Raw genomic sequence first — 27,473 nt, 5'->3', positions numbered from 1 at the left:
CAGAAATATGATTTAAAACTGCCTGAGTCATTTGACTACATCAGATTGTCTGCTGATATTATTGTCAAGTTTGATAACTCATTTAGTATTACTGCATCAAGTACTTAAGATTCTGGAAATAAATGCAGGTAAGGTAATACTTGGAATGTATCAGAAGTAAAACATGTAGTGAAATTTGCAATTTAATTAAGCATAAACAAGATATACTAGGGAAACTGCTCTAATCAGATGTTCAGTGCCTGATGTCTTAGTATAATAAAAAAATTGATATTACGTACTCTATAAGAAATAATACATATCTATTTTTTAATTGCTACAATAACTGTTTAAAAATGTCATGCAGGGAAACCCCATATTCACTTTAAAGTTAACGATTCTTTAAACTTATTTAACTCCTTACTTTAAAAGTACATATAATATAAATCTTTATACGATTTTATATTTTTAACTTTACCAAAAATACAATAAAAATCTTAATAACATATAAACTGTCATAGCTCAGGTCAAACCAGAATAGTATGAAATTATTTGTGTCATAACCTGTCCTCAATACATATATTTCTGCCATGCCAATCTTTCATTCTGCCATGATGGCCAAAGGAAATATAGTATGTACTAGTATGACATGCTCAGTTCTCAAAACACTGAAAATCAGATGGCTACTGGAAGTGGCATTAACTGGTCAGCATCTTATATGTACCTATGAGAGTGGATTTCAGGGAGGGTAAATCCTACTGTCAATAAAACATGCCCTTTGTTTTGTTGTTTTGTTAAAATTCATCATAACTATTTAACACTATAACAGACTCCCAAAATTTCAGGCTTGAAAAGAAACCAAACAGAACTTCTGGAAATTAAAATACAATAGTTAAAAATAAAACAAGAAGGATGTGTCAACAACAGATTACACAGAACTAAATAAAGTATCAGTGAAAATGAAGACAGAATTGAAGAAACAAAAAGCAAACAAGATTTAAAAAAAGATGGGGAAAATGAGAAGATATAGAAGACTGAAGGAGAAGACCTAAGATAATTTTAAACGGAGAACCAGGAGAGAGTGTAAAGGCTAAAGAATCTGTATTTGAAGAGGTAATAACTAAAAATGTCCAAATAGTAAAAGCAAGTAAATGAATCCACATTGAGGCACACTACATTGAAACTGGAGATAAACAGGCTAGGAAAGAGGTGAAAAAAGCAAGTCAAATCCTCAAAAAATGAATAGCAGTCATACCGGAGCAAAGTACTCAACATCAATAATGAAAGTAAGGAAATTATAAAATAAAATCTTCAACAGGATAGAAGTATATTATCACCAATACAGAACTATGTTTGAATAAACTTTCTGGAATTAATGTAAATAAATCCACATGAATATCATCTATATATGATGATAATTACACAATTGCAGACATTTTAAAATTTAATTTTAAAAAAATGAAAATTAGAAGTAAATCAGAGGGGTGATCATATCAAAGTGTTCTAAGATCCCAGCCCTTAATTATCATTTACTTTACATTTTAAATACACATGCTAAAACTCCAGAATAACCACAAAATAATAGGAAGAAAATGGGATAAAAAACAAACACACACTTCATCAATCCAACATAAAGCAAGAAAGAACATTCAATTGGCTAGAAATATAGAACATATACAATTCTAAATTATTCGCACATAATTTAAAACTTCCAAATATACAAAACACAAGCTGAGAAAAACAAAATGAGAAATTAGCAAATCAACACTATTGAGAGAGACTGACATACCTCATTCAAATAGCAATAGGCTAATTAAAATTATTAGTGTCAGAAATTTATAACAATAAAATTAGCAAAATTAATTTAATGAAACCATCGGACTCTGCAATCAACAATTAGAGAATACACTTTCTTCTCAAGCACACATGGAGTATTAATAAATATTTACCACAGTCTAGGCCCAAAAATAAGTTTCAAGAAATTTCAAAACATAGAGCACCTTCACGGATTGCAGTGATTAATTACAAGTTTATAAAAACAAGTAAGTCAACAAACATAACATACATTCTGAAAACACACAATTAAGTAACTCATGGATCAGAAACTAAATCGTAATGAAAATTTTAAAATACTTAGAACTGAAAAAAAAGTATACTGCATATAATAACTTGTAGAACATAGCAAACTTACTATCAAGGACATCTGTAACCTTAAATGCTTATATTAGTCTTAATTAAGTTTTAGTTAGGCACAGTTGCATAATTTAATCCAAATAAATCTTTCTAATATTCAAAAGAAAGCTTCCCAGATTCTTTGGAAATATGATTTCCTTTATAAAATTATATTAGTATTTTTTTATTAACATATAATGTATTATTTGCCCCAGGGGTACAGGTCTGTGAATCATCAGGTTTACACAATTCACAGCACTCACCGTATCACGTACCTTCCCCAATGCCCATAACCCAGCCACCCTATCCCTACGCCCCCAACTCCCAGCAACCCTCAGTTTGTTTCGTGAGATTAAGAGTCTCTTATGACCGCCTCCCTCCTGATCCTGATAACATATTAGAATGTTTTAATTTTTAAACTATCATGAATTTTTAAGAGTATATCTTAAATTTATTACTGAAATTTTCCTTCTGAAATCTTTGCCATATTGCTGTAAAGTATATTCCATGTACCTACAAATATCTAGAAAGAAATAATAAGCATGCTAAAGATATGCTCTAGCACACCAGAAAAAAATGTTATAACTTAAGCATTTATAAATAAGAAATTAATGTGCAAATAGATAAAAGACTCAATATACAGACACCCTTTCAAGTAAAACTTCAGGGGAAAACTAGAAAATTAACAAAATAATTTCAGCCAAAAAAATGTATTTATTTTATACATCTTGTTAAATCTGCTTTAAAAATTATTTAGTCATTATATAAATAAAGCCGTTCCATATTAAAGCATGAACTACTGAGTTATGCAGAGATGTGACTTTGTGCTTGTGTGTACAATTTAGTTAAGTGTGAAGATAGATTACTTTAAGACACTTTAGAATTATCACCTAGCTTCAGAAGGGTCAAATGGTGAATCTTTGTAGTGAATACTATAAAACGACTTCATAACATGACTGAAGTATTTATGATCTTTATGTGTGTCAACTTTACAGAAGGTCTACTTCTATCCTTGATATTCTGTCACCAGATGCCAAACAAGACAGCATGTTCCCATCATCACTGCTTCCTCTTGCATAGCTATAGCAGGCATTCCTTATATAGACTCCAAAGAGAATAGCACCTTTGAGGTGTGCAATATTGTGGCCTTACCAACAGGCAACTATGCAAAAACACTGCAAATATATTATTGATTTAAAATAATAAATAAAGTGGAAGCATAGAGATCATAAATATAAATTTAAAATTATAGTTCTACTCAAGCCTAGATATCTTATAGTACTACTATGTCATTTGTTTCTATAGCTTCACTGGGAAATACGTCTTAAATTTCACATTTTTTTTTTCCTGAGCCTTTTGTCTTAACTTACTGCTTCCAAATCTCTTAAATCTACTATTTCAAGTGATCCAAAAATATCACCATTTCAGTAGTATGACTGAAGGCTACCTGTATTTTCAATTACTAACTAATTAACATGTTCTTTCACAATCTCAAAGCACCGAATATGTATGAATAGTTTTAATCATATAACTTCAAATTAGTGGTACTTAAAAATGCCTCCTTTATGTGATAGCTAATGGTTGAGTTAAGTAGAGAATTGTAAATGTAATGTGTTAAATATGGTACTGAAACGATAACTATATAATTCCAAAAGATAGAGTCTTGCTGTCAACATAAAACAATCTCAGTATGGAACAGTTTTTCTATACTCAATTAAATGCATCTTTTGAAATAATTTAGTAGGTACTTTTTCATACCAAAATTTCAGTTACAGTGCTTATTTTCCATGTAGCTTTAGAAAAATATTTTCAAAACAGGAAAATTATTAAGGAAGAATTTTCCAAAATTGTAAAAGAAATTTGAACAAAATAAAAGTTTCTAAATGCATTTGAAGAGCTACGCTTTAAGTCCAACTAACTAAAAAGAAAAATGTCAGTACAGGATATATAAAGCATTAGAAGAAATAATACAATAGCACCATAATTCTCTTTCATTTACAAGAACAATTGAACACATTTTCCACCAGAGTGGTTACTGATCTTTACTGAAAATGGCAAATTGCTTTATTTTATTCTATCATACGGTTTTCTTTGAAATGGTGCTGTTTGGGAGCATCTATCTCAGTGATGGTTTGAACAGGGACAAAGGGAGATATTTCTCTGTTCTAGACCAGAATGGTACTTGAAAGTGGACCAGGAGACCAAGTAAAATTTATAATTTACCAGATAGCCTCCAGTAACCTGAGAAAGGCAGAAAGAGAAGAAACTGCTAGAAAAAGGCAGAAGCTAATGTCCTAAAGGAAAAGGATAAAATTTCTACAGCAAAAGCCAGGTCCCAGGGGAACTAGAGCACCAAAGCTAATTATAAAAAACATTAATCAAAACATAGTAGAATATTTGAATGGAGAAAGCTTTTGAGAACTATGTTCTCAAAAATGTTTGTGGAATGAGAGGATGAAATTGCTTCAAGTTCATATAACTATTACCCTTCTAATATTTACTGAGCCATTCCTATGTTCCAGTCACTAAAAATACATGAGAAGAAATCAGTATTATGTCAATCATGCTCAAATATATATTTTTTAAAGTAAGTATCTGCCCTCAAAAATCATCCAGTTGAGTACTTAGAGCCATATTCCATTAGGCTCTAAGATATGTTAGCTGTGCAGACATTTACAGATTAATTATTCTTTCTAAGTTACAGTGCCCTTCCTCTGTTAAATGGGAATTAAATACTTGTCCTGTCACCTTTCATATGTATTGTCTTTAAGACTATGCAGTCCATGACTTAATTTCTCCCTTTGAGTTTTTTTTTTTTTTTTAAGATTTTATTTATTTATTTGACAGAGAGAAATCACAAGTAAGCAGAGAGGCAGGCAGAGAGAGAGGAGGAAGCAGGCTCCCTGCTGAGCAGAAAGCCCGATGTGGGGCTCGAACCCAGGACCTGGGATCATGACCTGAGCTGAAGGCAGCGGCTTAACCCACTGAGCCACCCAGGCGCCCCTCCCTTTGAGTTTTTAACATTTAAGATACAACTTTACATTTACATGTGAAAATTATAAAGGTAGGAAAAATCAAAACAATGGAAGCCTCTAAACCTTGTCTATAATAAATTACCTTTGGGGGGTCAGAGAAAAAAAGCAATTAAAAAGGATCCCATTGATATATATAGACTAAGAAACAAATCTATATAAAACTCACTCTGCTCTATTCTATTTAAACTATTCTATATAAAACTATCCTAAATAAAGCTGATTCTAATAACTGGAGAATTAGGGATTATTTCTTAAATTACATAGCACATCTTGCTAGTTAAGAGAGAAGACATAGAGGGGCGCCTGGGTGGCTCAGTGGGTTAGAGCCTCTGCCTTCGGCTCAGGTCATGGTCCCAGGGTCCTGGGATCGAGCCCCGCATTGGGCTCTTTGCTCAGCGGGGAGCCTGCTTCCTCCTGCCTCTCTGCCTGCCTTTCTGCCTACTTGTGATCTCTGTCTGTCAAATAAATAAATAAAATCTTAAAAAAAAAAAAAAAGAGAGAGAAGACATAGAAAGGAAAAAGGGTTTGCTCAAAGACATAATGTGTTAGTGGTAGAGATGGAATGTGGATTTTAGGAGGGTTCCCACCATTCTCAGAACTGAAAACAATGTTCACTGTGCCTCAACTGTATAAATAATATAGATTATGTGAGTCCTCTGAGCAAATCATCAAACCAAGGGATGGTAATGGCATCCTCCTGGCAAAAAGACAATAAAAAAAAAAATACAAAAATGGTGCCAACCAGTGGTGCAGATTCCTCCAGACTCCTACCACTTGATGTTAAGAGATTAGTTTGTGACTGGGAGAAAATGTTTCTCCATAAGAAAATATGACAAATGAGAAAAAAATCCATGGCATATTTACTGAAAACCTAATGAAGAAGTGCCTTCTAAAGGATTCTACTGTAATAAAAAATTTACAACATGAAAAAGCAAATCAAGAAAGTGATCCCTAGAGTTTAAAAAGATACCTCACATTTTAACATAGAAATCTTACTTTACTTATATTAATCAAACACAAGAATAGCCTAATAAACCCTTGCGATATTTAAATAAAATTCAGGAGACATTACATGAGAAGAAACTGCTAAAAAAAAATTTCTTACATTCAATGTGGCAATATTCATAGCTGCTGAAAATAAACGTTGCATATTTTAAAAGTCAATACACAAGGTTTATGTTGCTTATAGATCTATAATTTCATGTTGGTCAACGATTAAGAAAATTGAGTTTCTGTCAGCAAGATAAAAAGGCCAAAACAAAATGTAATTTGAAACATGTTTAAAGCATCGTTATTAATATTTAACAAGCATAAAAATATAAGGCTTCAAAGGTTGTTTTTATAGTGTAATTAAAGATTGTTATGGAATCAAAATATAATTCAATAAAGCACACTATAAATTTTACAATCTGTGAAAATTATCCAATTGGTAGATTTTTGCTTTTCAAAAATACATACTTGAAAAAAGTGCCCTTCATCAATATTACACTATCTTTAATATAAATTATTTTTTTACAAGATTTATTTACTTATTTGAGGGGGGGTGTTGGAGGAGTGGGTGAAGACAGAAACACAGAGAGAATCTCCAACAGCCTGTGTGCGGAGCGCAGAGCCCAACACAGGGCTGGATCTTACTAACCCTGAGACCATGACCTGAGCCGAAACCAAGAGTCAGAGAGGCTTAACCAACTGAGCCACCCAGGTATCCCTATAAATTATTTCTTGAGAAAAAATTACAAATTGTATAGTGAATTCCATATATTAAAACAGGTAACTGTCAGATGTGAAAGTGAGACGATATTTTTTAATACTTCTTTTTTAACAATGGTAGTGCATTCTTTTTTATTTAAGACAGGAAAAAAAAATTTTTTTTAATAATGAGAAGGAGCTACCAAAGAAAAAAGAAATGTTATCTATTTGTCTAATGATTTTAAATATTCAAAGAATACTGAACTGTAAGAAAAAAGAACACAACTGTAATACCTGCTAAAGATGTAAGAAAATTCATCATCAATCTCCTAAAATATTCAGATTCTTTTCTTATAGAAGGATAAAACACAGCAGCAGAGAGAAAACTCACATAGGTGGTACATCATACCTTTAGCCTCAATTGCTACAGACTCCTTTTCCTGACACCCAAACTAAAATTGCTCACAATTCCATAATGAATGCAATCACCGATCGCCTTATATTTTATTATATTAAGAGAAGATCTTATTCAACAGTTACCTGATGACAGATGAGTTAAACTATTTGGATGAAAGAGTGCTATAAAAGAGACAGAAAAAAGTGGTTATGTACACTCTAGGAACATGCAGTGGGTTGGGCTTAAATAAGACAAGGCAGGAATTCCCTCTGGTTCCTTTTTATTCGCCTCTTGAGTTTCTCCATCAATCATCAAAGTCAATCCCTTCCTCAAGAAATTTCCTATTCAACCATACTAATTACAGTATTTAATCAGTATAGCACACACTATCTCTCTCTCTCTTTTTTTTAAAGTATGTTTCCTGGTTAAGATAACAGGCATTGAAGCCTAGATACTTAGCTTTTGCCCCTATCCCTAAGTCTCAGTTTCTTTATCTGTAAAACAGGATAATCATTGTAGTCTCTGCATCATAAGTGACAATGCTTCTAAAACACGTAATTGGAAAGTGGTAAACCCTGAGCCTATGGTTAGCTGAGAACATTCTCATAGCAACAGCCATTGTAGTGTTAAAGAGCAGCCCATAATAAATTCTATTTGCACCAAAGGGTAGAGACACAAGCTACAGCTATAGTGATAGCAATAGACATAGAGACAGAAATAGAGATAGAAACATAGAGCATCTTGTTTAGATGAAATCAAACCATTATGGTATTGGAAGGAAAAATTATATATATAATATTATTAATATATATTATAAATTATATACACACACTTATATATATATACACATATATATACACACACACACACAGTGAAGATGAGTCTTCTCTAACCATGTTACCAAAAGGAAATAACATAAACGAAATATTAAGAGATTGACTATGTAAAAATAAAATTTTGAATTACAAAAAGCACCATAAATATAAGCATATATATTGGTACAATGATTTTGGAGAAAAATGCAACAAAAGTTTAAACACCCTTAAAAATGTACATATCTTTTGATTTCTTGACCCTGCTTCTAAGAAGTTAATGTAAATGAATGTGTTCATAGATTCTGCTGAAACAATGTTTTATGATATTTTAATGGCAAAAAGAGAGAGAAAAAGAGAGAGAGAGGGAGAAGGAGAAAGGAGGGGAGGGGAAGGGTAGAGGAGGGGTGGGGAGGGGAAGGAAAAGGAAGGGAAGGGAGGGGAAGGGAGAAAAAAGAGGGAGAGAAGAAGGGAACAAAAGGAAGAAAGGAAGGAAGAATGGAGAGAAAAGAAAGCTTCAATGTTCAACAACAAAAAAGATTTTTTTATTAATTTATATATTAAATTTATTCACAGTATATCAATTAGATTTCAAGCATTAAATTATGTTATAAAAGAATAGTTAATAGTATTAAAAGATATTCACAATATATTAACTAAGAGAGAAAACCATGAAAGATATGATAACATTTATACAGAGAGTTGGGAGGATAAATAAGCATAATGGGTGGCAAAAGAATGGTTGATTTTTCATTTTTTCTTTAGTTTACTAGACAACATATAACTATTTTTAAAGTATTTGTAAATTAGGTAAACTAGAACATGATTGTTACATCCAGTTGTAAAATTTCATGAACTACATAAGTTTACATTATTTTATAAGCACAGAGATTTCTACTTTACATGTAAAATATAGCAAGGTGGGACGCCTCAGTAGTTCAGTCCATTGAGCATCAGACTCTCGGTTTTGGCTCAAGTCATAATCTCAGGGTCCTGGGATGGAGCCCTGCCTAGGGCTCTCTGCTCAGCAGAGAGTATGCTTGAGATTCTCTCCCTCTGCCCCTACCCACTCCCATGCTCATGCATTTTCTCTCTCTATCTATCTCAAATAAATATATAAATCTTATTAAAAAATACATAAGTGGGGCGCCTGGGTGGTTCAGTGGGTTAAAGCCTCTGCCTTTGGCTCAGGTCATGATCCCAGGGTCCTGGGATCGAACCCCACATCAGGCTCTCTGCTCAGCAAGGGAGCCTGGTTCCTCTTCTCTCTCTGCCTGCCTCTCTGCTTACTTGTGATCTCTGTCTGTCAAGTAAATAAAATCTTAAAAAAAAAAAAAAACATAAGTAAGTAAAACATAGCAAGGAGAACATTATTAGTTAAATTTAAATGAACAAATTTAATAAACAGTCTTCACTATGTTTGACAGAGAACTACCTAACACTTATCACTAACACCACTAAATGTAAAACAAAACAAAACAGGGGCGCCTGGGTGGCTCAGTGGGTTAAAGCCTCTGCCTTCGGCTCAGGTCATGATCCCAGGGTCCTGGGATTGAGCCCCACATCGGGCTCTCTGCTCTGCGGGGAGCCTTCTTCCTCCTCTCTCTCTCTCTGCCTGCCTCTCTGTCTACTTGTGATCTCTGTCTGTCAATTTAAAAAAACAAAACAAAACAAAAGAAAAATAAAAAAATAAAATAAAAATCACCATTACTGAAAAGAATGTACTTAGAATATCCAGACTGCTAGTTTCCTGAATTAATCACAAGAAATAGAAAATGACTCTGGTTCCAAACCACATACACTCAAGTTTTTCAGGGACAGATGAAAGCAAAGGAAGAATTTTATCCCTTTCTTAATGTACTACCTAAAGTAATATTGAGTTAAATGTCCTAGATGAAGATAATAACATCAAATTCAAAAATATTATTAAAACTCATTACTCCTAAATCCCACCTAAACATAAGTGGAATGAAGTAAAATAGAACTAGGTTTTCCATTTTCTAAACTTAATGAATATATAAGCATTTCCATTAAGCATCAATAGGTAATTATATTATCTTAATAATTGTTTCTTATCACAAATTTTGGCATATTGTAGAGTGCCCTCATTACAATCCATAATCCCTTTAAGAACAAAAATGCAGTTTTTCACAGCATTAGATTCTAAGAAAAATACGGTCACTTCTAGTTTTCTTCCACATAAACTGTAACACCTTTTAGGTTTCACTGACAAAATTTACAATCTAAATTTGTTTTGTTTTGCTTTCTTCCATGTCCCACCATACTTGACTTATGTTTCCAATTATTTTAAAAATTATTTTTATAATTACTTTGCAATTATTTTAAAAATACCTTCTATTTTGGCCATTTATATGCATTTTTGTCTTACTTCTACCCACATTTTAAAATCAATAAAGGCAAAGAGCTTGCCTAGTTTTTTTTTTTTGTTTTCTTTTTTTGCATTTCTAACAACATTTATCCTATACATTAACAGCTACTCAGTAAATGCCAAATAAAATAAAATTTAGGTCATTCACGTAAAACCTGATGTGCAAAATCTGTTACTTGAAGACACAAAATTCTATTCTTTACTACCAGTGTTTCAGGAAAACACAGCCTTTCAGAACCTCAGGTTCATCGTCTGTAACATCTATATTATAGATTCCCACTCTGTCTCTATGGGTGCATAAGTGAGTTAAAGCTTGTGAAAACACTAGGGAATCATAAATCACTGTGTAATTATAAGAATTATCCAGTTCTAACAGCTCTAGATATTATTGATGTTTTTAAGTTTTTATTTATATTCCAGTTAGTTAATATACAGTGTAATATTAGTTTCAGGTGTACAATATAGTGATTCCACACTTCATATAACACCCAGTGCTCATCATCTCTTCTTTATCCATTCATCAGTCAACAGACACGTGGGTTGTTTCCCATAATTTGGCTATTGTAAATGATTCTATAAATATCAGGGTCCATGTATCACTTTGAACTAGTATTTTTGTATTCTTTGGGTAAATACCTAGCAGTGCAATTGCTGGATCATAAGGGAGTTTCCTTTTTAACTTTTTGAGGAACCTCCATACTGCTTTCCAGAGTGGCTGCACCAGTTTGCATTACCACCAACAGCGCAAACTTGAAAAAGTAAAGCAAGGCTAGAGGCATCACAATTCTGGACTTTAAGTTATATTATAAAGCTGAAGTGATCAAAACAGTACAGTATTGGCACAAAAATAGACACAAGATCAATGGAACAGAAAAGAAAACCCAAAAATGAACCCATACCTATATGGTTAATTAATCTTTGACAAAACAGGAAAGAATATCCAATAGAAAGTCTCTTCAACAAAAGGTGTTGGGAAAACTGGACAGCCACATGCAAAAGAATGAAACTAGACCACTTCCTGATACCATACACAAAAATAAATACAAAATGGAGTAAAGACCTAAATGTGAAGAGAACACAAGCAGTAACCTCCTTTTTGACATCAGCTAGAGCAACTTCCTTTTATATAGGTCTCCTGAGGCAAGGGAAACAAAAGTAAAAATAAACTATTGGGACTTCATCAAAATAAGAAGTTTCTACACAGAGAAGGAAACAACAAAACTGAAAGGCAACCCATGGAATGAGAGAAGATATTTGCAAATGATCTATCTGATAAAGGTTTAATATCTAAAATATATAAAGAACTTACCAAACTCAACACCCAAAAAACAATCCAATGATAAGATGGGCAGAAAACTTGAATAGACATTTTTCCAAAGAAGGCACCCAGATATCCAAAAGACACATGAAAATATGCTCAACACCACTGACAGCCAGGGAAATACAAATGAAAACTACAATGAGATATCACCTCACATCCATAAGAATGGCTAAAACCAATAACACAAGAAACAAACAGGTGTTGGTGAGGGTGTAGAGAAGGGAACGCTCAGACATTATCAATTTTTAGTAAAAACTAATACCTGGTTCTGCTAAACATTTATTCATGTATCTATCTATCTTTCCAATAAAAACTTAAGACCAAATAAAATACATTTATCACCCAGAATGTGAAGTTAGTAGTTATTAATAAGAAATTTATATTTTAGGGGTGCCTAGGTACCTCAGATGGTTAAGGGTCTGCCTTAAGCTCAGGTCATGATCTCAAGGTCCTAAGATTGAGCCCCACATGGCCTCCCTGCTCAACCAGGAGTCTGCTTCTCTCTCCCCACTCCTGCTCTCTCTTTCTCTCTCCCCTCAAATAAATAAATAAATATTTAAAAAAAATAAACTTAGGGGCACCTGGGTGGCTCAGGTCATGATCCCAGGGTCCTGAGATCAAGCCCCACATTGGGCTCCCTGCTCAGCAGGGAGCCTGCTTCCCCCCTCTCTCTTTCTGCCTGCCTCTCTGCCTACTTGTGATCTCTGTCTGTCAAATAAATAACATAAAAACCTTTAAAACAATTTATATTTTATAGTAAAAAGAATAGACAACTTGAAATTAAAAGTTTTAATCATCATCACTCGGCATCAGGGAAATACAAATCAAAACCATAATGAGATATCACCTTACACCAGTCAGAATGGCTAAAATTAGCAAGTCAGGAAATGACAGATGCTGGTGAGGATGTGGAGAAGGGGGAACCCTCCTACACTGTTGGTGGGAATGCAAGTTGTTGCAACCACTCTGGAAAACAGCATGGAGGTTCCTCAAAAAGTTAAAAATAGAGCTTCCCTATGACCCAGCAATCACACTACTGGATATTTACCCTAAAGATACAAATATAGTGATCCAAAGGGGCACGTGAACCTGAATGTTTATAGCAGCAATGTCCACAATATCCAAACTATGGAAAGAACCTAGATGTCCATCAACAGATGAATGGATAAAGAATATGTGATACACACACACACACACACACACACACACACACACACACAATGGAAAACTATGCAGCCATCAAAAGAAATGAAATCTTGCCTTTTGCAATGACATGGATAGAACTAGAGGGTATTATGCTGAGCAAAATAAGTTAATCAGAGAAAAACAATTATCATGTGATCTCCCCAGTAAGAAGAATTTGAGAGGCAACATGGGGGGTGTGGGGAGTTTGGGGGGTAGGGAAGGAAAAAATGAAACAAGATGGGATCGGGACAGAGACAAACCATAAGAGACTCTTAATCTCACAAAACAAACTGAGGGTTGCTGGGGGGAGGGGGATAGGAAGAGGGGGTTGGGTTATGGACATTGGGGAGGGTATGTGTTATAGTGAGTGCTGTGAAGTGTGTAAACCTGGCAATTCACAGACCTGTACCCCTGGGGCTAATAATACATTATATCTTAATAAACAATATTTTTTTTTAAAAAAAGGAAATTAAAAGTTTAGGTTCACATTTTTACTTCATCATTTATTAACCATATCAATGAACCTTCCTGAGTTTTAACTCCCTCAGTTAAATATAGGAGATGCTAATAATAATAGTAAGATTTCTCTCAGAAATTTAAGATGAAAGATTAATTATGTTATATATGAAAGTGCTCCATCAACTAGAAGGCATTACAGAAAAGGTGGCATTATTAACCTTTACATAGTTAATCAATGTAGAATCAGTAATCATAATAGCCTTCACTAACATAGTGACTACAATGTGCAAGACACTAAAAGATTTTATGCATATTTTTTTTTAATTTTCAAAACAACTGTAAAAGATAAGTATTAGTGTTCTCATTTTACAAAGGAGAAAGCTAAGGCTCAAAACACTTAAAAAATTGATCCACATATACATAATGTGGCAGTGGGAGAATTTGAACTGAGGATTATGGATACCAAAGCCTATGTCTTTTCCACCATCTGAGACTTTCAAAATAGACTTCAGGCACCTACCACTGGATGTCAGTTAATACTAAGCTCCTGAAGGGGCACCTGGGTGGCTCGGTGGGTTCATCCACCGCCTTCAGCTCAGGTCATGGTCCCAGGGTCCTGGGGTCAAGCCCCACATCGGGCTCTCTACTTGGCGGGGAGCCTGCTTCCCTCTCTCTCTGCCTGCCTCTCTGCCTACTTGTTATCTCTGTCAAATAAATAAAATAAAAAATTTAAAAAAAAAAAACTAAGCTCCTGAAAATCAGACACGAAAAAGATAACCAGTATTTTTTTTTCTGCTGCATTAAATAGGAAATATTAGTATGTGTTCCACATTAACCCCAATATGCAATATTTCATAAAACACAGTAAAACTGTAAGTGGCAAACTATCGTGGTAGCATAAGAACCACTTAAACCATTGATTCTGATTTCCAGGTGATTAATACAACAGTTAGCAAACAGTTGATTTGGATGCAATATCATGGCCCGTTAGCATCAGCCACACTCAAGAAATACATCACTTCTGTTAGCATGTTTTGTGAAGGGGATGAACCTGATTCTGATATTCTAACAATTATATCCAGGTCTTTCTCAAAAATCATGTGTTTAGATAAATATAAATTTTTCCTATGTAAACATAAGCTAAAAGTGTACATGAAGACTATGCAAAAGTCCTCAGCATCTGAGAGTTGATTAACCATGCACTAAAGATACATTAAGCTGGGAAATATTTAACAAGGAGTGCCTTTTATGTCATACATCACTACAAAAAGTCCGTTGTCATTAAGTAATGCACCAACAGAAAACTGAATGAACTTACTTCTGTTTAAAGTCAAGGGCAAAATGACACATTTAGACTTTTGTCAAAAATAAAGTATGTAACGTTTAAAACACATACAGGCTATGAAATACTGTATTATCCAAGTCATGGTTTCTATAAGCAACCATAAGTTAATAGATAAAAAATAAAGACTGCCAAACAACATTCATGTTATCACATAAATTTTATGATTACTTAAAATGTTGTAAAGTATCTATTGGATTCTCTGCTTATTTAAGGGAAAAAAGTAAATGTTTGCCCCAGAAAGATGAACAACACAGTAAAATTTCCTTTTTGAAACAAAAATGTTCAATTGGAAACACTGCAAGCATACTTTATACACTTCTACCTCACAATTAAAGAAAGACTTAATAGACTTCTGCCTTTACCCTAGGTAACACAGATAATGATCTAAAGACTGCCAGTGTTTTTAATTGTCTTCTTTACATAAGCTAAATTACATTGAAATTACCTTTTTTTCCCTTTAACATGGTAAAAAAGAAAAAAGAAAAAGAAAAAGTACCTACTTAACAAAGGGGATAAAGTATTTCAGCCAACAGAAAACAAGTCAGTTGCTTTAATTTATACCTTTTTTTTAACTCTGATGCAGGATGAGACCATGAGAAAACTTTTTTTCTTTGAAAATGTAAACAAACTACACATGAGGCAGCATCACAACTGTGAGAAAATTACCAAATGGGAAAATAGCATCACATATGGGATTTGGGAGGAACCAAAGTAGGTGACAGTTTTGAGGCAGATCAGGAGTTGAATTAAGAAAGTCATTCCTCACAATAATGAGGCCACTTACATGGTCCACCTCATTCCTGTGAATAAAAATGCAAAATCATCTAAGTAAAACCTAAAAAATTAAAGTCAAAAGTACTCCTCCAAAATTATAAGCTAACAAACATAATTAATTATGAATCAGTTAGACCCAACATAAAATTCTTTAACTTATGGGGGCTGATGGAGTCAAAAGTAGAAAACTGTATCATTTAATTTACCAGATTATATAAAGGAAGCTGTGCTAAGGATGGTCCTTCTCCCTGTCTTTAAGCACTATTTTTACATTGCTGCTTAGTAGCAGCAATATGCCAAAATTTCATTATATTCATATAAAATATCAGCCAATAGGTTTTATAATTCCATTTTTAGTAAAATGAGGAAGACTCTAGTCCTTCGATGCTTAATAAATGTTTACACAGTGATTACAGAAAGAAAATACACATTTCACTTTTTGAATATTCAAGAACACAGTGTCTACTGCCTACTCTTCAAGAATTATTTAGCCAAATTAGGTGTGCTTTGAATTTAAAAATACATTTTTAAACCACCAATCAAAAAAATTTTATCATTAAAATTGTCCACAGAACTGGTAATGCTGCTTATAGCATTTCTATTCTAGAAGAATTTGGTATAGCTGAGATTCATATATGTGCAAGTAATGTCTAGATCCTACCCTTTTCATTTCATTTCAACATCATGCATGTATTAATTGTTATTTCCTGAAGATTTTTATAGATTATGCAAAGGGATCCCAGGTGTTTAAAACCACTGTAATTAGTAATTAAATTACATAAAATGACTGTTTACCTAAAAAATAGTCTAAAAGCTAGACCAGTATTAATTACAGGTAATCAGGATGATTTTCCCTTTACTGTTTATTCATAACACCCAGTTATACACCTTGAACTTTTCTCATACATAACATTTGTCACGAGGAAACCTTTAATAGATTTTTTGCAAATATTTCAGAAACTAGTTCCAATTTGTGTATGAATCATATTTAAATTACACTGTAAATAAAATTGTACAATAACTAGGAAATGTACATTGGTGAGTTAAATCATATTTATGATAATCCAATGACGAATTGTTGAGGTATAGAAAATGGAAGGATATATGTAAGAAACACAAAAAAAAGAATAAAGAGGACAGAAGTCAGCTCCTTATCCTAAATTAGGAAATTCTTAAAGACAATCTAGTGCAGAAAACAGCCCAATTTTTCCCCATTAGCACTATCCCCAGATGATGATATGATCATAGGGGAGAACAAAAGAACCCTTAGCTTCACTCACTCTCAACAGCAAAAAGACCACAGAAAGTTTTTCGCTTTCCTTTAAGTGTTTTTAAAGACTATAACTTTCATTATTATTAAAGTAATATATAGTTCATAGTTATTTTAGGAAATCTGGAAATTACAGAGTAGCACCAATGAAAAAATGTAAATTGCCTATAATTCTAGAATCTAGAGACAAATACTGTGGGCATTTTGGTATATCTTCTTCCAGCCTTTTTTTCTATACATATGTACATGAATTTTAACCTACTCTGCACTGTACTTTGAGTACAATTTGGCATTCTGCTTTTTCACTTAACACACCAGACATTTCCTTATGGTATTTTAAGTACCCTTTGAAAGCATCATGTTTAAGATCTAAATAATACTCCAAAATATGGCTTCCCCATAACTTATTTAAAAGTTCCCCCATTGTAGGAATTTAGGTTGTTTTTAATTTTATGTTTACATATTTAATAATGGACATAATTTTGAAGACTTATTTATAGTTTTATCCATACTTCTATTCTCCTCCTGTAGAAAAAATTTCTAAAACTAGAGGTCTAAGTCAGAGGCATCAACTTCTATTGAGATGTATTACCAAACTACTTGCTCAAAAGACAAAAAAAATACATTTTTTTATTTGACTCTGCAGTTTATGAAGGTAATTCCTTTTCCACTTCTAGCTTTATGCTTCAAGAATGTGGTGACTTCAATACAAACTTGTGAAGCATTTCTAATTCCTTTATAATTTACTATTCTAATATTTTGTTTAAATGCTATGAACTGAAAAGCTTCAGAGAACATTTCAAAATGTATTTACACTTAAGTTAAATTACTTGTAATCCACAGTTTAAAAAGTTGTGACTGTCTTCACCAAATTTTACCATAATACCACCTGGATCAGAACTCAGAAAAGAAAAAAATTAGATTAAGCAATGATATCTTAGAAAGAGTGTGAGATTTTGAACCATATAAACCTGAAGAAGAAAAAGAATATTGCGCCTAATGAGATATGTAACCTTGAAAAACTGTTTTATCCCATTTGACTCTGTTTCTTCAACTCTAAAAGTGGGAATCATATCTACTTTTCTGGGTTGTTACACCGTGTGTGTGTGTGTGTGTGTGTGTGTGTGTGTGTGTGTGTGATTGGGTACTAAAAATGAAAAAGATTGCTTGTCACCATTCTACACATTCTATAGTTAAGCTCATCAGGAAACAAATTCCACCTAAGAAGCATACAGTTATTAGCGTTTAGTATTTCATTCTTTTTTTTTTTTTTAAAGATTTTATTTATTTATTTGACAGAGAGAGATCACAAGCAGGCAGAGAGGCAGGCAGAGAGACAGGAGGAAGCAGGCTCCCTGCTGAGCAGAGAGCCCGATGCGGGACTCGATCCCAGGACTCTGAGATCATGACCTGAGCCGAAGGCAGCGGCTTAACCCACTGAGCCACCCAGGCGCCCCTAGTATTTCATTCTTAAAATAGTCCTTTAGAGATTATTAAATATGTGAGGAATGCTTCTAACATAAAGGAGAGTAAAACCAAATAAATAAATAAATAAATAAAAATAAAATGAAGAAAGGGGGAATCAAAAGGAAACAGACTGTGCAGAGTAAAAAATATGTTGACAAAATATAGTGTACCATAAAACAAGAACTGCATACCATAAAATAGGAATGATCACAGAATAAAAAGTTCTTAAAAGTTATAAAAATTATAATTAAAGACAAATTTTAAAAAACACCAGAAACAAAAAGAAATGGAAAGTAACAAGAAAAAAAAGAAAAATATCAGAAAATTAATCCAGGATAACTAGCATTTTTTTTTCCAATAGGAGTTGCAAAAATAAAGAGAGAAATCAGAGGAAAGGAAATCACAATAATATAACAAAGACAATAATAAAACGAACAAAAAAATTACCAAACTTAAAGACAAGTTTGAAAAAGCAAACAGGTCCCCAAAAAAGAGATCGTAAAATTTCCTATGAATAGCAGCACCAACCATCAGAATGGCCTCTGACATCCCAACAGAAACACCACAAGATAACATAGGCTTGAAAATTCTGAGAGGAAGCTGCCTATGTTCACCAAAACTACCAATCAAGCCTGAAAAGAGAGTAAAGATATTTCAGATAAGTAAGCAGTCAAAAAACTTACCCAAGCACCCTTTCTGAGAAAGCCACAGGAGGCAGGAATGAGATAAAGGTAACATAGGATCCTAAAATCAAAAGCAGGAGAGAAAAGTTGTGGGATTACAGTGTACAGGGCCGGGAAACAACAGTGAAAATCGATGCAGGAGGATGAAGGGACACAACAGGAGTATTTCAAGGACAAAAACAAAAACAGTTTAGTGTAGCTAATAGATTATTTCATGAGTTCTGCCTAAATCCATTCCCTTCTTCACTCCCAACCTTCATCTCTCACCATCAAGCTCAAGAGGAATTTACTTTGTTGGTGTTTCAGAAGAACACTTTTGCTAGTTCCCTCTGGGTTCCGTCACTACTCTCATTTCCTAAGGTAAGAACCAAATTCTTCACTTGGGCTTCTGCTTTCAATAATAAAGGCATTAAAGGGAACACTTTCCTAAGAACAACAACAAAAAATCATTTTTAAAAATGGTATCGATAGCCTTTTAATAGACCTGTCATAGAATACTGGGGAACAAATACCAACAGATACAAAGAAAAGATAGAAAAAAAAAAATGTGAGAAAGAAAAAAACAAAAAACAATCTTCCTACATGTACTGGTTCAGAAATAAATGATACTCAGTAATTATAAATGTAAAAACCAATAATTTAACAAACAACTGTGATGTAACTTTGTATTTAAAATGGAGGATAATTTGGATGGCTGGGATATGATCTTAGAGAAATACAGCCTCAACTAACAAAACAAGAAGTCAATGGATAATAACAATTTATAAATTAAGTCAATGGATAATAACAATTTATAGATTAACTATATAAGCACAGAACTATCAGAAGAAAAAATTAGAACAGTAGAAACTCATCTCTTAGAGAAGTAGGAATGGAGAGAAGTATTAGAAGATTGCTATTTTTCTTTCATTTTAAGCCTACATATTTTTTAAAAAACTTTATTTATTTATTGACACAGAAAGAGAGATCACAAGTAGGCAGAGAGGCAGGCAGAGAAAGAGAGGGAAGTAGGCAGAGAGGCAGGCAGAGAAAGAGAAGGAAGCAGGCTCCCTGCTGAGCAGAGAGCCCGAAGCAGGACTTGATTCCAGGACCCTGAGATCATGACCTGAACTGAAGGCAGAGGCTTAACCCATGGAGCAATCAGGCACCCGTAGCCTATATAATTTTAAAACTGTTTAGATAATACTTACATAAAATGATTAATTAAAAAAAATAATTTAACAAAATTCACCCTAAAATTTTGTTCTTTTAGAAGGAAAACATGGAAAGAGATGACAGAGAAAGAGAGATAAGGGACAGAAAGAGAAAGGGAGAGGGAGAGAATGAAAAGCAAAAAACAGACATTATATTGAGAGGACCTATAAAACACCTTGGAAAGTAGCTTTCTCAAAATGTTTTTCATTAAATGCAAAAGAAGTAATCAAAGTAATTTAACCTGATTGCTAATTACTGTCTCTGGAATGTGTTAATTATTGTACTATATTTGTAAATAAGAAATAAGCATCAATAAAATATAGTTTAATTACTTACACTGTATTTCTTCATTCGTTCCCCCAACATACCCGTACACAGCCTACTCTTCTTGTACACAGATATCCACAACTCTCCTAGCCAACCATTCTGCCTCTAATCCCAGCCTAGGTTCCCTTCACAGAAGACCTGTCTTCATAATGACACTCCCAGCCCAAGAACTTGACAGGGTCCATTGTTTAGATTTAAAGGGCTGTGCCTGGCTGTGAAGACCTTGACCCTACCTACTTCTCCTCAAATCCAGTAACTGTCCAGGACAAATCCTCTGTTCCAGTCACTAAAATCTGCTGCTTGCATTGCCATTCTCCCTAACCTTACCTGCAAAGGATTTTTATACTTCACACTGTTGGTCACCCCAGCAAGGTTTCTATTTACCTCTTTCATCTACCCAAATTCTCCCCATCTGTCACAGTCCAGTCAAGCCATATTGGCTCTAACATGCCTTCTCTGAAAATTCCACAGCACACATATTTAACCCTTCTCTAAGGACTTTGATAAACATGCTTTCACCTCAAATTAGCACTTATTTAAATATGCTCTTATTCCCTAATTGTATCCTATTTTTTTCAGTGCCAATTTTGTTTTCCTACAATTGTAGACAGTTCTGCAGCAGGAAACATATTTAACTCTACATTCCATAATACCTAAAATCATAAATGGAGTCCAGTACAGCTTTTTGAATGCTTAAAAATACATTTCATAGCACCCCATGCATTTTTATACACATGTCACATAATCAGGATATGCTGAATGGCTGATTGATTAACACACTTTAAATTTACCAAGTAAACATATTTTACTTTTACAGTTGTCAAATCCCTAAACTATTAACCTTCATGCTACTTAATTATTGCCTTTCATCTTTTTGACCTGAATCTGGGCTTTAGCATATATCAATCAATGTTGGTACACGTTTGAATTTTCTAATTTAGAAGAAATTAGACCAGTATGTTAAAATTTAACAAAAGATTACTCAGATATATGGTAATCAAAAATAATCTATTACAAAATTCTTCACTAAATCCTCTTCATAATTTTTGATTTACTTAATTCTGAGTTAAAATTAAATGGATTTTAAAACAAATGGAATGTGGAGTATGGGATAAATGATATTGAGAAGAAGAAGCCTCTGAAAGTTTTCTCTGAAATTTATGTTACCTGAATTTTAATATTTTAGGAACAAATATTCAATAAGAGTTTGGAATTAGAGTGATACAGCAATGTGAGAAAAGTTTCGGTTCTACTGTGTGCAAATCCCTGCTTCCAATAGAACAAAATGTGTCCCAGAAAGAAACCACATTATTCCTGTCTTGAGAGAAGTTTTATTTTAATTCTCCCCTTCCATCTCCATATGGCAAATGGCACATAGATGGGTCACAATTACTAAAAGAAGAAAATTCTATTGAATTTTCTATAGAAAAAAATCAAAATACCTATTATTAAGAAAACTCACATGTGAGATCCCTAGTATCCAGGCAACAAGTTGTCCTGAGTCCTGCTGTATTGCTGGGAAAAGGCTTTATCTTAAAACACACACACACACACACACACACACACACACACACACACCTGCTTTTGTCTCAGTTCCTGAAAATCTGCATAGCTATATTAATGGAAAAGAGAAGCCAAATTGAGCATATTAGCATGAACAGCCGTTCAATAAACAGCAATGGAATGGAGGAGATTTACAACCCTTTGTCAAGACAATTAAAAACAATTAAAGTTTTCCTTGTCAACAGCCAGCTTTTAATATCGTGTGTAAAATTCACAAGAGGTCTTCCTGCCAGTGGGATGTGTGACTATCAATAGCTTCCACAGAAGACTGTTTTGTTTTGTCCTGCTTGCCCTGCAAGGTTTTATAACAACTGCCTTTGGTAACTTAAAGACAACATTTGGCACAGAGACTTTGTTAACATGTACATAAGGCTGCCTGCCAAGGTAATGGTATAGAACAGGTGCTGTCGGAGTTGGAAGGTGGAAGTGAAAGAAAGAAACCAATAGACAGAGCGAGCTTAGGAAATGACCCCGAAACCCAGCCGCCTGTGCTTTGGGCTGTTACCCCAGCCTGGCCCTGCCAGAAGCCACCCTCCGGCCACAGGTCCAGCTTGTAGTTGTTTACACATCCCCCTGGCAGGCCTGGCTACATCTTCTGCCTTTTTTTTCCCTCTTAGTAGAAGAAATTCTATTTTGTGAACTTTGTATTTCATTCCCTATTCTGAATATATAAGGAGTTGGTAATTTTTCTGATTTGTTTGATCTCTTATTTTACAGCCAAGGAAATCGTTATTTTTGTCTTATCAGAAATTCTTACTTGTTGTTAAAAGTGATATAGATATATACACATATCTCTCTCTATATAAAATAAGGTATTATGGATAGGGGGCTGACATCTTTGGGCTCTTTTTTACATTAAAGAAAGCACAGATGATCCCTGACCTACTACTAAGTCTCAACTTATAGTATTTCAACTTTAAGATGGTATGTGAAAGCAAGCCATACACGTTCAATAGAAACCATACTTCCGATTTTGATTTCTAATTTTCTTCCAGGCTAACGATATGCCACTCCCTTCTGATTCTGGGCAGGCACAGCAAGCCACAGCTTCTAGTCAGACACGCGATCGTGAGGATAAACAATCCATACACTTACAACCATTTTCTACCCACGTGGCCATTCTGTTTTTCACTTTCAGTATTTAATGAATTACATAAGACATTCGACACTTTATTATAGAATAGGCTTTAGTTAGATTATTTCGACCAAATATAGATTAATGTAAGTGTTCTGAGCACATTTAAAGCAGGCTAAGCTCAGCTACGATGTTTAGTAGGTAAGGTGTATTAAATGCCTTTTGAACTTAGGATATTTTCAACTTATTGATGGGTTTGTTGGGATGTAAACCCATCCTAAGTAGAACCGTAACTCAATCTTTATTTTATATATTAGAAACCTATAGCAATTAAAGACAGAGGATCACTTTTGCTTAAAAAAACAAAACAAAACAACAACAACAAAACACATTTTAGAGGCATTATGAGGACATTTAGAATGCCTTTGCGGTTCACCTTTAACTTCCTCATTGTTAATATATTTCACTTAGACCAGGTTTAGACCAGAGGCAGGACTGCTAAACTGAGATCAGGTAACAAAAGTTACCTTAGATCAAGTGCTGACCTAGGAGGTATGGAGAAGGAATTCCTAAGCTAAACACTCCTAAAGCGGAATCCATAATACTTGTGTCTGTGTGCTATGAAGCCCAAGGCCTCAACTGTAGGGAGGGAAGTCTTTTGCCCTCTACACGTCTGAAGTTGGGGGCCAGGGCCCTGTAAATGAGGCTGACAAAAGAGAGATCAAGAAAAGAAAACCAAGAAAATTCCTTTAGCATGTGCATTGGGTGTACACAAGGGAACACTCAGAGATGAGTAACTCAAAGGGGAGGTTAGAACTTGAGGTCTATATACTTAACTCATGTAGGGAAAAGGAGGGGGAGAAAGGTCTGCTATGGAAAAGCAAATCATTTTTTGGAAAAATAAAAGGGCCTTAAGGAATATAAATGGAGGGAGGATATGATAGTATTGTGGTAATATCTGTTTGGGTGTGGTAAGCTTAGAGTTGCTTTGTAGAAAGGGATTTAATGACTTTTGAGTTCTTTCAGAAGGCTCTGCTTTTAGGCAGATAAGAGATTTCAGGAACTCAAATACCTTCAGCTCAAATTCTTATGCCAAAGAGGCAAATTTAGGGACAGCATATCCTGATCCCCTTCACAACATTCCCAGTTTTATTGCTCTCATTTCTGTTTCTTTTCTACTCATTTACTTTTCTCCTTTCAATTTCTACTCTTCCTTTTATTTGTTTTAATGTGGCTATTTTTAACGTGTATTTTGACTGATAGCAAGCCAGATGAATGTCCACTATTCCATAACACTAGGCAGCATTTCTTTGAGAACTGCCTCTTCCTCATTTTGTAAAATACCACCATTACCTCATGGACAACAGATTATACTAAGGTTGACACTTTGTAAATACAACCTGGTATCCTTGTTTATATTTTCTTTATCCCTTAAATATCCTATATAATAAGGTTTTGTATTTTTTAAAGTTGTTTTTTTTTTTTCATTTTGGAAAAAAAATAATTTAAATGTCCTGCCAAAATTATTGGGTTTATTGAAACTACCAGTTTGTATTTCTTTATCCTTAGGACACCAAAAGACATGAAAGCTGATCTCCGAATCTGTGCAGCTTTGCATGAGTGTTCACAGTCCTTCCAGAATTAGATGTGGTCACATGCAAAAAAATTCTCAGAAATGCTCCACTGGTCACAAGGACAACCTAGCAGAAAAATGACCATAAGACAGCACACTTAAAGGAATAATGCCAGAAAAGCTGGTCAAAGAAAAGTGTCTAAAAGTGGTAAGAAATATAGAATCTACTTTTATAACTGAACGCAGAATGTCCATACTATACAACAATATACAGTTGAGCCTTAAACAACATACGTTTGAACATATGGCTCACTTATATGTAGTACTGTAAATATATTTTCTCTTCCTTATAATTTTAATAACCCTTTATTTTATATAGTTTACTTTATTCTAAGAATATAGTACATAATACATATACAAAATATGTGGTAATAGACTTTACATTATCTGTAAGGCTTTCAGTCAATAGCAGGTTATTAGTAGTTAAGTTTTGGGAGAGTTTAAAGTTACACACATATTTTCAACTGTTTGAGGTTTGACTCCCCTAGGCCAACTTCACACTATTGAAGTAATTGTGTGATTTGTTAATTGACATATTTTTTTAAATTATTTACTTAAGTAATCTCTGTACCCAACGTGGAGCTCAAACTCATGACCCTGAGATCAAGAGTTGCATGCTCTTCCCACCAGGCCAGCCACGTGCCCTAATCACCATAATTTTTAAAGTCCCCTCATTAAATTATTTTTGCTTACATAGGAAGTGAAATTTATCTTCTTGATACATTATCTTACAATATATGATTCATAAAATTATAGTTACCATTTCATCTCTCTCATTCCAAAAGAAAGCTTGTTTAATGTATTTATTTTGACTATGTATTTTCTAGAGTTAAAAATATAAATAAATAAAAATTGGATATATTGTTATTTCTTTTACTAAAAATCATTTTCTTCACTTATTCTTACTTTCCTCCAAACCTTTTTTAGTTTAAAGAGAATTTATTGACATATTTTTTACTTACAAGTTGACATGTTGTTTATTGTAAAAATTGTTTTTTATATTGATTTACTTTGATGGAGTCTCTTATTCTAAATCTAAAAATAAGGAGAAGATGTGGAAAAGAATTCTGCCATTTATGACAAGGGATCAGGGAAAAAAGAGGATATGATTATAAGTAGTCAGTCTTTGCTGGAAGCCTCTTGTAGGTCAACCTGTCCATTTTCCAGACTTTTACATTCAATTCTGTTATCCTACATCATAAATATTGACAGCCCACTACGTGAAAACCACTACAATAGATACTGAGAAAATAAGGTGAATTAACCCAGGTTCTCATTCATCAAGACCTTATATTCTAGGAAATATATTTTATTTATATAGGTGTGAAGGAGGAAGAATGGCCTGCCCTCCTTTATTATAAATAATAAGCCAGTGCTGTGAGAATTTGACCAGCCTGATTTGAAAAGAATGTCTAATATGAGATGAAGTCTTTCTAGCCTAACTGCCACTATTCACAACTGTATCTAAATTCCTAAGTATGGGTCATGAGGACATTCATGATCTGCCTCTTCCTTAATTCTTCAGACATAGATCCCTATCTTAAACACTATACTTCAGACATCACAACTGCCCTGCAACTAAAATGTAAAACTCCTCCACCTTCTACTGCCACATCACTCCCTGAAAATTCAGCCCTAGTCAGGCTTAGATGTTCACTTCATTTCTTCTACTGTACTTCATGCTTTTCCCTATTGTTTTCATTCATCTCACTACATTGTACCTGTCTATTTTTTGATAGCTACTACCTCTTAAGGTCTTGAGAATTACATACATATTCTTCACCATCATGTCTTCAATATAAAGGGCACATAATAGGTGTTCAATAAATATTTGTTAAATGAATGATTACTTCAACTTCTATTTTCCAAGAGAAACAGAATATTACTAATTAGTCCATTCCATGACCTTTCAAGTATAAAGCTAAATAATCTCAAATGACGGCACAATCTATAACAAATTATACTGATTAAAATCTCTTAAAATATAATTATATGAAGATTTACTTTCCTTTAATTTAATATCCATAATAAAAAATGCTGCTAGCAATTCCTAATTAGTTGCTTTTTTTTTCCAAATCCATATTAACTTAGGATTCAAGTACCACTGATACATTTATATAAGATAATTTGTATAATTGCTTAGCACAGTATGTGGCTCAGAATAAGACCTCAGTGAGGTTAGCATATGGCAGTAGTGCCAGTGGACTGTTTTATGGTGATGGCAATAATGAATGAATATCAATAATGTTATATAAAAATCATATGAAGGACATATGTATCCAAGATAATATAAAAATCTAGACATCTATTTCAAAATATGGGAAATGCATAACCATATATCTTCTTTAAAAGTAATCTGGTTATTAGCATTATTATTAGATAAGCATGATAACAACAAACCATTGTACTGAAGAAGAGAATGTGAAATATATTTGCATAATTTTACAGTGCTTTGTAATGCATGGAATAATTCTCTGCAGTGTTCAAAAGTGTAAGTAAACGATATTGACATCTGAATACTTTTTGACAAAAACAGCAGTTACAGAGAGAAAGAGGGGGAGAGGTTTTTATATTCTCTAACTGTTCAAACAGTTTTACTAATATTTGTAAAAGGTCACCAATAGAGGGCTTACCTGGGGTCAAATGAGTGAAGACCTAAACCATCAAAAGTTATTTCCAATGTCCAGCTGGGAGATCTAAAACAGAG

The 27,473-nt window shown here is 33.7% G+C and overlaps 1 protein-coding gene across 5 annotated transcripts in view; it reads right to left on the bottom strand.

The window, feature by feature from the left end:
- Nucleotides 1-27,473, bottom strand: part of NAALADL2 (N-acetylated alpha-linked acidic dipeptidase like 2) — a 1,357,959-nt gene that overhangs the window by 1,236,467 nt on the left and 94,019 nt on the right. For all 5 annotated transcript variants that reach the window (XM_047730769.1, XM_047730776.1, XM_047730785.1 and 2 more), the window contains exon 2: nt 27,400-27,462. The gene's annotated coding sequence lies outside the window, so the exon portion shown is untranslated. The remainder of the gene's footprint in view (nt 1-27,399; nt 27,463-27,473) is intronic.

The sequence above is a fragment of the Lutra lutra genome, chromosome 1 (assembly GCF_902655055.1).
Source record: "Lutra lutra chromosome 1, mLutLut1.2, whole genome shotgun sequence".
Lineage (NCBI taxonomy): Eukaryota > Metazoa > Chordata > Mammalia > Carnivora > Mustelidae > Lutra > Lutra lutra.
The sequence above is the reverse complement of the archived record's forward strand: the minus strand, read 5'-3'. Positions and strand labels throughout refer to the sequence as shown.